The 16,087-nt window shown below is 33.1% G+C and overlaps 1 long non-coding RNA gene across 1 annotated transcript; it reads right to left on the bottom strand.

The window, feature by feature from the left end:
- Positions 1-1,793: 1,793 nt before the first annotated feature.
- On the bottom strand, positions 1,794-12,146 carry LOC116423172. Its single transcript, XR_004233663.1, has 3 exons — positions 11,841-12,146; positions 6,893-6,996; positions 1,794-3,733 (listed from the first exon to the last, which is right to left on the bottom strand). It is a non-coding gene; the product is annotated as an uncharacterized LOC116423172 (long non-coding RNA).
- Between the last annotated feature and the right edge of the window lie 3,941 nt (positions 12,147-16,087).

Genomic DNA, 16,087 nt, shown 5'->3' with positions numbered 1-16,087 from the left:
TACTTAACTTCACATGTTTTCTTAATTCTGGGTGGGGATAAAGGAAAATCTAAAAACAAATATAAAAAAAAATTGTTTTGAATGCAAATGGGGAAATGTTAAATAAAATTAATTTTTAAAAGTGATGTATTTTTAAAATAAAAAATATTAAAATAAATAAATCTACCTTTTACCAAAGAGAATGGTCAATGTGAATTCTTCACATAACTGAACTCCAACTTTTGGTTCCTATCATTGATGTAATGATTTTGTGGTGCCCTGATTTTAGGGAGGCTTCTGTTCTAACAATAAGTCAGTAAATCCTATATCTTTGGTTTTGAAGTATGCATCAGGAAACTCCCACACCCAATGTATCCAATTCTGAATAGACTAGTCCTCAATTCATTGCTGCCTGAATCTTGTCAATGAGAACCAAGTTGTGGAGCCACTCCTCACTTCATTGCTGACTGTCAGATAATCTCTTGGTCAGTAATCAATTTCTGGAGATTATTCCTCTGGACCATAGAATTATCATCTCAATAACAGAAAGCTGGTTGCTAATTTCTTTTGGAATTCAGCCAGTTTGTAATAGCATAATTACAATAATCTTTGCTCCTTGCCCCTTTGTCCCTTAACTAAGATTGTAGGTTCAAGCCTACAAATTCTTCTGAGATACCTTGTGATGCTGGTCTGTGAGCCCAAAGTTTTAGGATTCCCTTTCCAACCTCAACACCATCATCTAGTGTCTAGATCATTCACAACAGCAATAAGACATTTCACTCACAAACCCAGAATACATCCTCCAACAAATCAAAACAATGAGAATGGACAGAGGGAATGTATATTTTTTTTTTGGTTGGGGGGGGAATAGGAGGAATGTATCTTAAACAGGTATACATATAAAAATATGGAGACATACAGGTTGGGGTCACATAAGGTCAATGTACACATATGGAGGGACAACACATGCCTCTGATGCTTCAGGGATACTGAAGTCTGTTTCATTTTGCTCCTATGGTTCCTCCTTCCCAGTAATGTTTAATGATAAAATCTCCATATCAGTTTTGGCTTCCCCAGTGGGAAAAGATTCTGACAAAATCTTGGTAAAGTCAAATGATTAGAAGGAATCAAGTAAGAGTCCTCAGTCTGGACAAGGATATTTTTCTTCTGAAATAAGCCTCATAAGGGTTGTTGACATTGATTTAGAAATAGTTTACTTTGAGGTTCAAGATGGTGAGGAAGTAGTCAATAAAAAAAAAAAAATGTCCCTGCTGTCTAATAAGTCAGAATCTGGGGAAAGAGTTAACAAGTAATAGTTGGTGCTTGAGGGCACACATGAGAGTTAGAAATTAAGAATTTTTCTGTTTATCTCCAATACCTACCAGGAGATAAAGTACCCTTATTCCAAAACAGCAGGGCCCAGGTCTTCAGAAGGGGATATTCTTAGATTAAATTATAAATCCACAAAAGAATCCCTTATCAACATTTAGTTTCTTCGTTCTAATTTTTGATCTCCTAACCACTGATTTGTTCTTTGTAGTGAATCACTCTGAACAAGTACACTATGGGAATTTCTGGGACCAGTTTCTTCTCTAAAACTATCTCCCTATAAATTAATAAATTGGCATTCTAGTTCATAAATCCATTTTTATGGCTTTGGCTCTGGGAGTTTCCTTAAAACACAAATAAGTATTTCTGAATCTAAAAAAGAAAAGAAATCTCAAAAAAAAAAAAAAAGTAAGGGGGGAGCTAGGAAATATAGTTACCCCCATGAGAAACCCAGAGAAGCCAGAAAATTTTTATGAAACAATAAATCTAGGAAAAGATTTTACTAGTGTCAAAATATTCATGACAAAGAAGTGGTGCTTATCTTTAAGTGAACTAAGCAAAATAGAGAAAAACACTAATAACCCAAGCACAAAAGTAGGAATACCTAGGTATCTAGTATATAGTAAATACTTAAGTAGTTAATTATAATGGCTCTACTTCTTAAATGCAAAGCTACAGAATCACTGTTTAAAAACCCATGTTTAGACTGTTTAGTGTTTTAAGAGCTGTAGGATCTTGCATTTACTTGGTTGAGAGAATTGAACAACACAACAAAAGAAGCTAGCCTCTGTTCAGCTCTATACCTTTTCCTAGAATAGCCTCTTAAGTTTTCCAAAGGTTACGGTATCCTCGGGACTGCTTGAAAAAAATCTTCCTTCTCCAGTTTTCATCTGCTTTTTAACATAGGGACAAATAAAATGCTTATATTCTCAATTTTTTTTTTTTTTTTTGCATCATCTGTTCTAAATGCTCCCCTTTTACTGGGAGAAAAAAAAAAAAATCAATGAATACTGAATCTAATCCCCTTAAGACTAGGGGGCGGGGGGAAAGAGTGCTTGAGTCCTGCTATTTTGAATACAAGCAAGCACAGCATTACCATTGATGCATTTAATATAAATTAAGCTGCAAAAATCCATTTTTTCAATTCAGTGAGAGAAAATTAAGGGAGAAAAATTGCACAAACACTTTTGTTCCTGCTTGTTATGCTCAGTGCTCTCTATTCTACTGCAACTCCATAAGCAATAGAATTCTAGAAATTATATTCAGTCCCCCAAGGATAGATCAGATTTCTCTAAACTTAACTGCAATAAATCCAAGAATTTCAAATGTTGTAGCTACTTAAAATGGGGGTAGGCTGCTCTTTTATGGGTGATTGGGTGAAGTTTACTTCTGATAGCAGATTATTCCTCCTTCCTTCACTGTGACTATTAAACAGGATGGTGGGAGATGGAATACGAATTCTCTTGGTATTGAGGAGACAAGTTAGCTTTCAATCCACAATGACACAATCTAGACCAGACCATGGCCACTTCTACTCCAACAAAAATTCCTTAAACTATACATGAAGGGATAACCCATATCCTAAGGGGAAAAAAAATGGGAACAAAAATCAAAACTTTCATCCAAAGAAGTCTCCAATTATAGCTTGCAAATATCTGGTAGGCTAGATAATAAAGTCCTTGAAACACTGCAGAAAGAAGCTCTCGGTATTTAGGATGGTTTCACCCTTCATTTTTGAAGAAGGCTAATGACATCACAGGTGAAGTTATGACTTTCAAGCTATTTGTGAGGCACAGTTGCACAAATTAGTCTTAAGTGAAGAGACTAGCAATAACCCAGAATGCATTGAATGCCCTTGATGTCTTCCATGTCTATACAGATAAGTGCTCCACATCATTTGATTCATCTTCCTTCATATTCATTATGAAGAATTGTTCTCCTCTGCTGGGAGAAATCTTCACATGCTTGGAGAGGATACCTCCCCCCCCCCCCAAACTAAAAGGGTTTACAGGGTTAGCCCATCTGCAGAGACTGTTTATCAGGAAGTGGGCTTCTGGACATCTTGGACAACTTCTTGGAGTCATAGGTGAAGGTTGGGCAATGAGGTAGAAGAGTATCTCTGAAAGTGGTTAGCAAGCCCTCTCTCCAAAATTGTTAATCTTCCCTTAATGTAACATACACCCTATTTAGGATATTTATGAAGAAGTCAACTACCTTATCAATAAATTATTGGGAAACTCACTTTTATTCATTTTCTGATGTTTCTGATTTGTAACTAATTTAAGGGAGGATTGGTGAGAAGATATACAGGTACATGACTACAGTTGGGGGTAGAAAAGGAGACTCTAAAGAAGGCGATTCAAAACTGAGATGCTTGGGAAGCTATACATAGGACTTCTTTGAAGGAAGACATGTTTGAGGCAACCTGTTAAACGAAAGAAAAAAAATCTTACAGGTCATTTAAGATAGATGTCTCTAAACTTTTGGACCATGTACTGATAACAGAAAAAAAAAAAAATCTTGACCACTTACCCTAAAAAATTTTTTAAAAAATAGTTTTATACATTTACTACTGTTTCACAAAGATTATACAAAATGGAAATTAAAGAATTAGAAAAAAATTAAATCTTTGAAATAATTTTACTAATGGTAAAAAAAAAGTCAGTAAAATAGATACTTTTACTTTTTTTAAAATCTTAAAAAAAAAAACCTAAGAAGGCCAATGTCTCCTATTTCATCTAGAGCCACCTTGATCTACATCTGGCCACTGGGCCTAGATGCCCCTAGAGGAAAAGGTGAGGTCTTATACAGCCCTCCCTCACTTAAATCCAAGGGCATGTCATAATGTCACATTTCTGATGTAGTGATCCTCTTTGGGAACAAAGGAGGAACAACAATGCTATTGAATGTGCTTTGTTATATTTTAAGATATCAATTTAAAATTGTGATAAAACCAGACCTTCAAGTTGTTGAAAGTTCAATTGATACTGATATTTAGCCAGAGCTTAACATGCATCATGACTCAGTAAGCATGGGGAATGATAGTTTGTTTTGTTTTGTTTTTTTTAAATCCCATCTAGCAGTCATGAAAATGTTTTTGTTGAAATTTGCTTAGTAAATCATATAGAAATAGTTCTTGTAAACAAATTGGAAAATAGTTTATATTTTTATATTTTAAAAATTTCAAAATACACTGAAACTTTGGAAGAAAGTATTACCAAATGATGTGGGATATAGTTATTGATGAACATTTTGATGTTCTAATACAAGTAGAAATACATATTTTGATATGCAATACTGATTATGTCTGAAAAAACAGATAGTATTTTAGACAGTTTTGGAAAGAATGTTGAGTAGTATAGATTTGAGAACTTGATTCTGTCAATAAGATGGAGTTTGGGAACAATCTACTCTTATAGAAAGTCAGAGAAAAATCTTTATAAAAAAAAAGAAAAGAAAAAAGAAAGGAGGAAGAAAAATATGAGCCTAAAGAAATCATTTCAAAGTCAATATCAACTATGTTATTGAAAATTCCAGAGCTAGTAAGCTTAACTGGTACTCTTCTCTAATTTTTCATATAGATGTTTTATGATCAAAAAGAATAAAACTTTTAAAAAATGATAATCTTAGGTATTTTTAAAATGGGGCTTGAGTCATATTTTGAGATAATTTGAAATAATATTTGAATCTATTTGAAATAAATGAGTCAGTACATTCATTTAAATCAGAAAGCAGACTTAGAATACCCTTTTAAATAAGGGATCAGAAAGGCATCAGGAAAACAACAGCACAGGAAAAAGAAGATTCTGAAAAAGAACCATTGATGGAAGGAAACAATGTGGGGAATGGGTATTGGGATGGTAACTCAATAGAGATATGATCATTAAAAGCCCTCCAATGATAAAAGGCTTCAATTTAGCTATTCTTGATTATTTGGAGAGAATTGACTTCATTGATCGAGACCAGCAACAGTTATTACTTTTCCAAAGCAGCTAAGAACTTGATTTTTTTTTTTTTGGTATATTGATAACTATATTTGAATGCAATTCATCTCCTTGGTAATACTATGCATTTTGTTCTAAATATTAAAAAAAAAAAAACACTTTAAAATGGTCCATAGACTTCAAACTGACAAAGATGACCACAACACTCACACACAAAAAAAGGTGAAGGAATTTTGCTCTAAGACAACATTGGATATCTATAATTGGAGAAAGGTAATGCTTTTCAAAAAGGGTTATTGTGTTATCTCTGGTTCAAGAAGTCAGAGGAAAATTCAGATATTTTCATATTATGTGGGGTATAACTTGCTACCTGTTCCATTCTCACTTAATGGTGCAATATGCAAATGAGTGAATTGATTGGGCCATCTTGTTTAGATATGGCCAATTTGTAGAGGTTTATTTTCTGACTTGGAGAAAGGCTTTCACATCAAGAGCTAACGCTAAATGCCCTTTAAAAGGTGACAGTTACTTAAAAGTGTTAATAAATTTTATATGCATGTTCAAGGAGAGAATTCCCCAAATAAAGAATGTTAAATAACAGTTTTTGAACTGCAAGCAAAATAATTGTTGTAGAACAGATGTTTTTCAGTGTTCAGAAAAACTGAAGTTTACATTCTAGAGTTATGTTTCACTGACAATTTCCTATGGGTTTGCCTGCTACAACATTGATATAGAATCTATTGATAGGAGAGTTATCTGGGTATATGTATACACACAAATATATATACACCTATATTTATAGACATATTTCTAGCTATAGCTGTGCTGTGATATATTTTATTATTTGCTCTGATATACTGATATTATTGTGAAACCCAGTTTCTGAAGGCCAGTATTCATTCAAAATTATCTTTTGGGGTTAGTAAGCAACAGTAAAAAGGGGAAAAAAAAGTTTTATTCAGTCAGCCCAGCAGATGCCAAAATGGAAGGCATCTTCTCCAAACTTCTGCTGAGAGATAGCCACAGTTTCCAGACAGCATTCAGCAGTGCATGTTAAATATCAATCAGTCCCTGAAGCTGAGCAATTCCAAGGAAGAGGAGGAGAGGTACACTTCAAGAAATTAGATCACAAATAATAAAACAGCTTGAAAGGCAAGGGTGGGGAGGGGGAAAAGATATTGTAAAGCAAAGAGACAAAGGGAAAAAAAAAAGTGGTTTTTGACCCAGTTACTCGAGGCTATTGATCTTGTAGTAAGTTGTAAGACACTATCAAAGTCTCCCTCCTTAAGCACAATGTCATTTTCTTTGTTTTCTTACAAAATCTATAATATTAGCATTTCTTTGGCTTATTAAGTAAATGGTTATTATTAAGAACCAGAAGTGTCATTTATTGTGAGCAGAAGGAACCTCAAGGACTATAGTGGTCAACAAGGAAGTACAATTCTCAAAATGGTTACCCCTGAATCTTGAAGAAGTTTTAATATACCATTATAATAGTAGACTCTAAGAATTTATTATTCAATAGCTTTTTACTTATGTGGAGGTGTTTGGTTTTTTGTTGTTGCTCCTGTTGGGTTTTATTTTTTTTGGGGGGGGGGGGAGAAGAAAAAACAAAAAAAAGCAAACAAAAACAAACCTACCTTCTAATAATTCTTATTGATGAATTTTCATTGATGGATGGTGCCAATATGAATAGACTTTGAAAACATGATTTCATGGCCATTCTAGATCTTCTAGGAACCTGCTAGATAAACAAAAATCCTTATTTTTCTTAGGACTCTAAAAATCCCTTTATTTTTTTTTTTTTTAAAAAAAAAAGGAATTTAATGTCTTATTTAATGGTCATAACATCAGAGGCATAAGGGGTAGAAGAGAATAGTAATAAACAGAGATTCAAGAATGGCAAGATATATTTTTAAATGAGCACTTGTCATGCATATGTGTATAGCCAAGCACTATGCTAGAATCTGAGGAGATAAGACAAAAATAAAAACCAATCTCCACTCTCAAAGAGCTTACATTCTGTCACACAAGAAAATGTATATATTTATATAAAATATATTATATATTTGAGTATGTGTGTATACATATTTGTTCCCATTAATATATACATACAAATATGTGTATATATGTAAATATATATAGGGGTAATACATATCAATATTAATAATATATATTGATGTGTATATATATATATATATTTTAAAATTATATAAAATCCTCCTATCTTCTATGTACATACATATGCCTTTGTAGATAGAAGATGGAGATAAAGAGAACCAAGAACACCTTAAAAACTTGGTGAGAAAGAGTTTAAGGGTATCAAAAAAAAAAAAAAAAAAAAAAAGGTAGGTACAAAGCAATATCTCTGATGTTCAGCAACCTCATTTTTCATTAGTTAATCAATGATTGTTACAATTCAGTAGCCGATTCACTAGAATCAGACTAGCTAATGGAAAATATTATCCAATCACTTACTGCCATCTTACGTTCCTTTTTGTTATTACACAACAACAAAACAGCAGAAAAAGACTACAGAAAACCATGTCATACAAATAGCTTCTCTAAATAAGAGAACTCAAATGTCTAATTTTCTTATACGCTAATCCATTTCTTTTACTAGTAAATTTAGGTTAGAACATTAAGTTCAGTACTTGACCCTTGCAATCATTTCGTCAGTTTGTTACAAAACCAGAAATGTCCTAATTTACATTGAATAGGTGAATACATAAAGATAAAATTCCAGATGATACAACCCACATTCACTATATTAAATACATCTACTTAAAGATGTTAAAACAGTATTTTTAATTCATTTTAATATTTTAACCAGAATTTGGTTTCATAACCAGCAAATCTTATAATCATAGTTTGAGAGCTAGAAGAGTCCTTTGTGAAGAAATTAACACTCTCTCCCTACATTCTTATCAAAGATTCAGATATCGTGCAATTCTAGTTTTCCATTAGTGGGAATCTTTGTAGTCAATACATTTTACTTTAAAATAACAATGCTAATTAGTTAATATTCTTATGTGTGATAATGTCTCTAGTCTAAACACACAATGATATTCACTCAGAACCACATGTAATCCATCCCACCATTTGAAGCAGTCAGAAGGACTTTTGTATTTTGACCATAAAAGCCCACAGACACCCAATTGTAAGAGAAAGAGAGAAGTGGGGAAAAAAAAAAAAAAAAAAAGTATGGTAGCTTTAAAATATTACATGTAAGACTATACTTTTAGACTAAAACATCTTTTCAACTTTAGATCTTTTGAGAAGTATTTTTAAACTAGCTTTTCTGACCTTATTTATTAATGACAAAATACATTATAACACACCTGAATCTTTACAAAGTATGTTACATGCTAGCATCTCATTTGGTTTTTTAACAACCTTGGGAGGTAGATGCTATTAACATCCCTAACTTACAGATGAGAAAACTGGTATTGCAGAAATGTGAAAGTATTTCCACATGTGAATTCACTATAACTACAGTTCTTTTGCCAACAAGCTAGTGACTTCAGAAGAGTTAATGGGTTCATAGAAACTCAGTACCAATATCTACAATTTAATTTTTACTAAATACCACTTTATCATTTACTGGTTGCCAGAAGAATGAGGATACTAAAAATTGTTTTTTTTAAGGAGGTGACAATTGCCAGAAGGGCTGGATACTATCTGTATATTTGTGATCACAAAACAATCTAAATGAAAGAGAGCTAAAGGTTTGCCAAGCAGATAATTACAAATAAAATCATTTCCTAGAGGAAGGAAAGGACATATGTCTTTGTTGTATTAAATGTGTTGTACAGTTAGAATAGTTCCAACCACATGTTTAAATCAAATAGACTTCAAAAATAGATTGGAAAAAGTCCAAGCAAAATGCTCTCTACAATTAAAAGATCTTAAAAAAAAAATTCCAGAGACCAACTTTGGAAATAAGACATTTGCTTTACCTTTACAAGGGTTAGATTTAAGAAAATCCATATCCTCAACATTATTATATACTGAAGAAGTACCCCTCCCAAAATGGAAAGGTAGAAACCATGAGGAGAAAACAAGCCTTTTATAAGCTTGCTATGAAATCCAGCAAAACCAGAACTGGAGAATATCAAAGATTAAGATTTTCCAAAAGCAACAATAGGAAAATTACTATATGTTGAATCTACCAATTAAGTACCCAAAGATGTATATAAGGAGAAAGATACATTAGTTAGATTAGACCAAATATAAATGGAAAAAAAAAAAAACAATGAAAGTCACAATTTTGAAAGCATTAAAGGATGAACTAAAGATAATCAAAGGGAAGGAGCAAGTAGAAATTATGAGTGCTATTATCAAAATAAAAAAATTGGGGTGGGTAGGAATTAGAGAATGAACAGCTGTTTATTTTCTCATTTTTATAAAAATATTTTCAAGAATTATGCATGTAAATGTCTCTACTGGGTCTGTATCCCAAAACAATCAAAAAAAGGGAAAAGGACCCACATGTGCAAAACTATAGCAAACCTTTCTGTAGTGGCAAGGAAGTGGAAACTGAGTGGATGCCCATCATTTGGAGAATGGCTGAATAAGTTATGGTATATGAATGTAATGGAATATTATTGTTCTATAAGAAATGATCAGCAGGATGATTTCAGAAAGGTTTGAAGAAACTACATGAACTGATGCTCAATGGCTTTGGCTCTTTTCAAAGAGGTGTTTCAGATCAATTCCTTTAGACTTGTCATCAAGAGCAATCTGCATTCAGAGAGGACTGTGAGGAGTGAATGTGGATTACATACATAGTATTTTCATCTTTTGTTGTTTGCTTGCTTCTTTTTCCCCCCCTCCTTTTTCCCCCTTTGATCCAGTTTTTTTTAATGCAGCATGATAAATGCTTCAATTTTAAAAAAAATATTTTAAACCCCAGTAAGTGTCCTTTCACCTCAAAAACTAAAAAATAAAAGTATGGTGCATGTACATAAAGGGCATTCTTGATAACAAATGTGAAGAAAGGATAGGTGAGCTTTCATTAACTTTCTACAGAAAGTGAGAATTTGCTACTAAGTCTTTGCCAAGAAGAAAAGTCGGAATCCTAGCTAGAAAAAAAATTAGAATACTGCTGCTATAGAAATGAGCTTAACTAGTGTTTATATAGTGCCTTACAATCCACAAAAGACTTGCTAGACATTCATTTGATCCTCAAAACTTGAGAGAGAGAGATTCTATAGGTAATGTTGTCATCTCTATTTTCCATGTGGAGGAATCAATCAGTAAAGATTAAAAGCTTACCAATGTTTACATGATCCATAAGTGAGATTTAAATCCAGAGCTTTCCAACTCATCATCCTATGTACTATGTCACACTACTTCTAGAAAGTAGAAGTATCGAATATAATAAGGAAAAAAAAAAAAAGCACACCTCTCCCCACTCCCCAACATTCCTTACAGAATAATCAGGCTTTATTTAGCTGGAAGTAGAAGGGAAGGGAAATAGCACAGTGGAATAATATACTGGTCAAGGAGTCAGGAAGATTCTAGTTCAAATTTGGCTCAAACATTTGCTGTCTGTGAGACCTTGAGTTAAGACATTTAACTTTTGTTTGTCTATTTCCTCATCTGTAAAACTGAGATAATAACATTTAAGTCCCAGATTTGTTGTGAGGATCAAATGAAATAATAATTGCAGCATTTAGGGTGTAGTAAATGCTATATACACATGTTAGCAATCATCGTCATCATCATTATTATTATTATTTTCCTTCCCTTTTAGTCAAGGAAGGGAGCACCTTTTATTCATTAATTTATTCTACTATTAGTTTTTGCCTCCTCTGGTCATCATTCAAGGGAAGGCAGCATTAAGTTGGTCAAAAGGATTTAAAAGCAAGGTATTCATATTATCAGGTTATCTATATGAATAATCTTTCAAAAAAAAAAAAACAGTTCCTAGACCACATTACATTAAACAGTGCTAAAGATCAATCTACAAGATTTCACAGAAAAATATTTTTCTTCCAATATCAATAAAACCACACAAAGATAACAATGGCATTCAAATAGTCTCACAGATATACATCATCATAGTTGCCTATGAATTTTTTTTTTAATCACTTGTCAGGTTTACATTGATGCAAGGGAAAATTAAAGATGATTTGTTGGTACAATAAAAATTCTAAATCTGCCCATTAAGATTTCCTTTGTTTTCTTAAAGCCAAGGAATTTTTCTTTAACCCCTCTTCCTACAGTTCTGAAATTTGCCTATTAGACCAGAGTTCCCAAAAGCTTCTAGTCCTTGGACTAGCTGGAACACCCTGAAGGTCTGAAGTCATCCTGTTCTGAGAGGATGAGGAAGAGACCAAGGATAATAATAGTAATTTATTAGTGGAATCCATATAGCCCAAGTAGGAACCAAATATCAAGACAAAGGATGACCTTTGTCTTTTCACAATCTGGCCCGATGCCTTAAACTCTTTTTTTTTTTCCCCTCTTTAAAATCATTGCTTTATTTCAGGCAGGCAAAAATAACAAGAGCTATATTTTCAAAGGAAATACTCCAACAATGTTTGTTTTTAAGAACACCTGATAAAACCAAGATTTACTTACCAAGTGGAGGAAAGCATAAACAAAAAGCTTGGGTCCCCCAAAGCAAATATATATATTGTCTCCCATTAATCCTTCTCCCTAGTTTCAAGCAGCCAAAAATCTCAGACTTTAAATTATTGAAAGACATATGGCCTCAATTACTTAGTCGAGTTCTTGAGGCAATCAGCCTCTATTTAAATCTCTCTTCCTTTTGCATAAAGCCCATTTTCTACTAAAATAGTCTTTCTAAAACAACTTTCTACTATAAAATAATCTTCTTTCCTAAAATAGCTTCTAATAATCTTTCTTTTCTTCTCTGCTTTTTATATCTTCCATCCCTCTGCCTTTTAGGGCAAAGTTATACACAGCTGTTTTAATTTACATCCCATCATCCCCCATCCAGTCAAACCCTTACTTACCTTGTCCTCCTTCACCAACACACTCCTATTTCCCAAAAATTTGATTTATTTTAATAAAGTATTTTTAATATCTGCCTGAGGTTAAATTGAATTCCATCATATTAAACAATTATGAGTTCATCAATAAGTTTCCCTATATGCAGCCAACTATTTCCACTTCCCCATCCCAAGATAGCTATTTTTTTAACCTATAGACACCAAGTTTTTTTGCAAATCAATAGAAATTACAGGTGTGCCTGTTTGAAAAGCACCGCCTCTAATGTTTATCACCTGTGTGTTCTGGAACAATTTATTTAACTAGAACTTCAGTTTTCTCTATTGTAAAATGAGTTGTAGGCTCAGATGGTTTCTAGGTTCTCCTCCAGTCCCACATCTATGACTCACATACTCAAAATACTATATTCTTTCCACCATGCTATACAATCTCCTCATAGGCAGGGGAGAGAAACAACAGGAATTGTGTGAAACCTGAAATGCAAAAGGCAAAGAGCTGAACTGAACACTCATGTCTAATTTGAAATATGGTTAAGAGGCAGAAATTGTATTTGGAAATTTTAATCCCTCACAACTAGAAAAAATAGTTGTCTTCTATAAAGAATTCTTAAAGTCTAAGAACTTAACCTAAAGTCTTAATATTTTAATGAATCTATTTCAATATAATTGTAAGTACTTTATTTTAAATATTTGAAAACATTATTCTTTAAAGAAGTCCATAAATTTCACTAGACTAATCTAATCTGAACTAAGACAACTTTGTAAGACTCTAAATTGCAGAGTCAGTTCCAATTTTGCATTAGTTGAGGGAATTTGCTCTCAGAAAGTTCCCTTATATCAGTGAATTCACTCATGAGTCTGGTCTAAAAAGCTAAAAAAAAATTTTTTTAAGATAATGGCAACCCTGTAACAGGATAAAGAGAAAAATAATGTTATTAGTGCTTATGCTGTATAACAATATTAAGTGAAATACTGTTCACAAAGAACTTCCTATTTTTATATATCCTCTCCAGCATCTGTCATTTTCTTTTTCTGTCCAGTCATACAAATAGTATCAGAATTGAGGATCTTCCAATCCTTTTTCCCCTACACCTACTGGGGATATGTCAACTAATAGAGACAATCTTGTTATAGAGGTAGGAGGCAGGAGGAAAGAGGAAGAGAAGGAGAAACCTCAAAGCACTACATGTCAATAATTACAAAACCATAGATTCAGAGCTAGAAGGAACTTTTCAGACCACTTCATTCAGTTTTTTATGGGTTAAGGGCAATGAAGGACCTTAAAACAACCTTAAAACAAAATGAGAAAAGAAAGAATACTGACCAAGATATTAATTACTTTTAGCCAAAAATCTAATCACCCCACCTGACAGAAAGATTTCACTTATCCATCCCTACCACCCCACTCCACTATCAACTGTTCACTTTCTTTTTAAAGTCTTAATTCAAAATATTTTAATTTTTCACTTTTAACTAATTTCCCTTTTGACCTCCCCTTTTAGCTGTTTTTCTTTACTTTTTCATGATGAATCTTCAATTAAAAAAAAATTCACTATCTTCTCAGCCACCCCCACTCTAACTTATCTGTCCTTTATTGTTCTAGCTTCTTTCTAACCATTTTCTAATTCTGATAGTTTTAAACATATGGATTTAAGTTTATAATCGCTCATATATGAATTAATAATATATAACACATTCTTTCTAAAGCAAAGAAAGGATACGAACAATGGAGGAAGACATCCCCAAGCTGAGAAACATTGTAGTCTAATTGGGGAAAAAAATTAAATCTGAGAAGTTTGAATCTGGCCTCTGTCATTCATAACCCATATAATTTCTCTGGGCCTCTATTTTTTCATCTGTAAAATTAAAAGACTACTTATAGCTTCCAGGATGGTTGTAGGGAGCATTTTGTGAAATGGAATATTATTATATGAGCCATTATCATTACAAACAGAAAACTATATTGACCTTAAAGTAAGGATTGGATTTAAATCTTTCTTCTCATAGTTACAAGCTCATTTAATCTCTCAATCTTGTTCCTGATCCGTAAAACGTGAATGATATCTATAATATTTCTTTCACAGGATTATTGCAAAGATTAAATAAAAAAAAATAAATAGAGCTTTGCAAATTTCAAAGTACTATATACCAGTAGAAATAGAACCATAGATTCAGAGACCTTACAAGCCACTTCATCTGGCTTTTCATTTTATAGATGAGGAACTGAGACCAAGAAAGGCTAAATGATTTACCCAAAATTCCACAAGTAATAAAGAACAGTGATGGGATTTGAATCCAGGTCTAACACTTAAAAGCAATTTTTCCCCCCCAGGTATTCCAGGATTGGTTTTTTCTAGTCTTTAACAATCCAAATTCCAAATGATTCTACTGCATTTTCCATTTTTATGAAGATTTTAAACCAGTACCTGTACCTAGTGCTCAACTCTGTCTTCAAAATGTTTTCTGCCACTAGGAGGGAGTATGGCACACTAGAAAGTATATGATATGTTGAAGTGAAAGTGGCACAAACCCAAGTCTTCTAGTTCAACCCTTTATTTGATAGCTGAGAAATCTCAACTGAGGTGATTAAATAACTTATCCAAGATTATTCAGACAGAAAGCATCAAAAATAGGATTTGAACCTGTGTTCCCTTCAGAACCAATTCTATTTCTGGATTAAAACCCCAGTTAATTGACTCTGAGCCTTAGCTTCCTTACTCATTAAATGAAGGAATAAGAACAAATGATCTCCAAGATTTCCTTCACCTCTCAAGCTAGAATCTTGTATCATCGAAATTACTCCATAGTCTATGTATTGTTTCAGCCTAATTCCCATTATCCCATCATTCCAAAATGTGTTTCCTTATTTTAGTCAAATGAATAGGACTTTTATGTCTATAAAGAAAGAAGATACAGACACAATTAAAGGGAGAATTTACCCCAATTTTCAAAAAATGTAATTTCATGAAGGGAACATCTGGTTTCATCAAAAGTGTTAGTGACAATCACATGGGGAAGAGATAGAGTTATTTTGTCTCATTCTCCAAAGGCTTCAGATTGGCTCCACAAGACAGAATTCCTCTGAAGGCAAATATGTCCAATGAAGCATCCGACCACAGAGTTAGAAGGAGCTTCAAATACTCATGTAGACTATGCAGTATCTAAGCAAGTATCCCCTCTACAATATATCCAACATTCAGCCTTTGACTAAAGACCTCCAAACTACTGATTAATTTCTGTCCTTCCCTGGTCTCTACTACATTGGGAACTCAAGCTTCAAGGAGGCAGAAATGGGTTAATTTTAAGAATGTTAGCACTCCTTAATCCCTTGGGGGAAGTCTCCTTACTGAGGACCTTTGCTAAACAGACTTGGAAATACAAAGTGTGGTTATTTAGTCAACATCCATTTATAAAGTATCTTTAATGTCCAAAGCCTAAGTTAGCTGGGTGAGAAGGAGAAAATGGTCCTTTTTTTTAGTGTTAGAAAACTGACTTTGGAGTATGGTTTATGGACTCAAACTTAACCATTTTCGAGTCGAACCCCATAAAATTGTAATCTGATTCACTTGGAGATCTATTCATTCCTCTAAATTTCTACATCTGTCATTTTCTCTCTCCAATGCCTAGAATATTCCCCATCCTCTGCTCTACTTACTGATTACCCTGGCATCCTTTAAATCTCAAGTAAAATCCCACTATTTACAGGAAGTCTTTCCCAATTACTCTTACTTCCAGCATCTTTCCACTGTTATTTCCTATATATTCTGTATATATTTGCTTGAAAAAATTATCCCCTTTTAGATTTAAGTGAAGAAACTGTCTCTATTTTATATCTCCAATACGTAGTTTAGTGCC

This window comes from Sarcophilus harrisii, chromosome 4 (assembly GCF_902635505.1).
Source record: "Sarcophilus harrisii chromosome 4, mSarHar1.11, whole genome shotgun sequence".
NCBI classification, from domain to species: Eukaryota; Metazoa; Chordata; class Mammalia; order Dasyuromorphia; family Dasyuridae; genus Sarcophilus; species Sarcophilus harrisii.
This window is presented reverse-complemented; position numbering and strand designations above follow the sequence as displayed.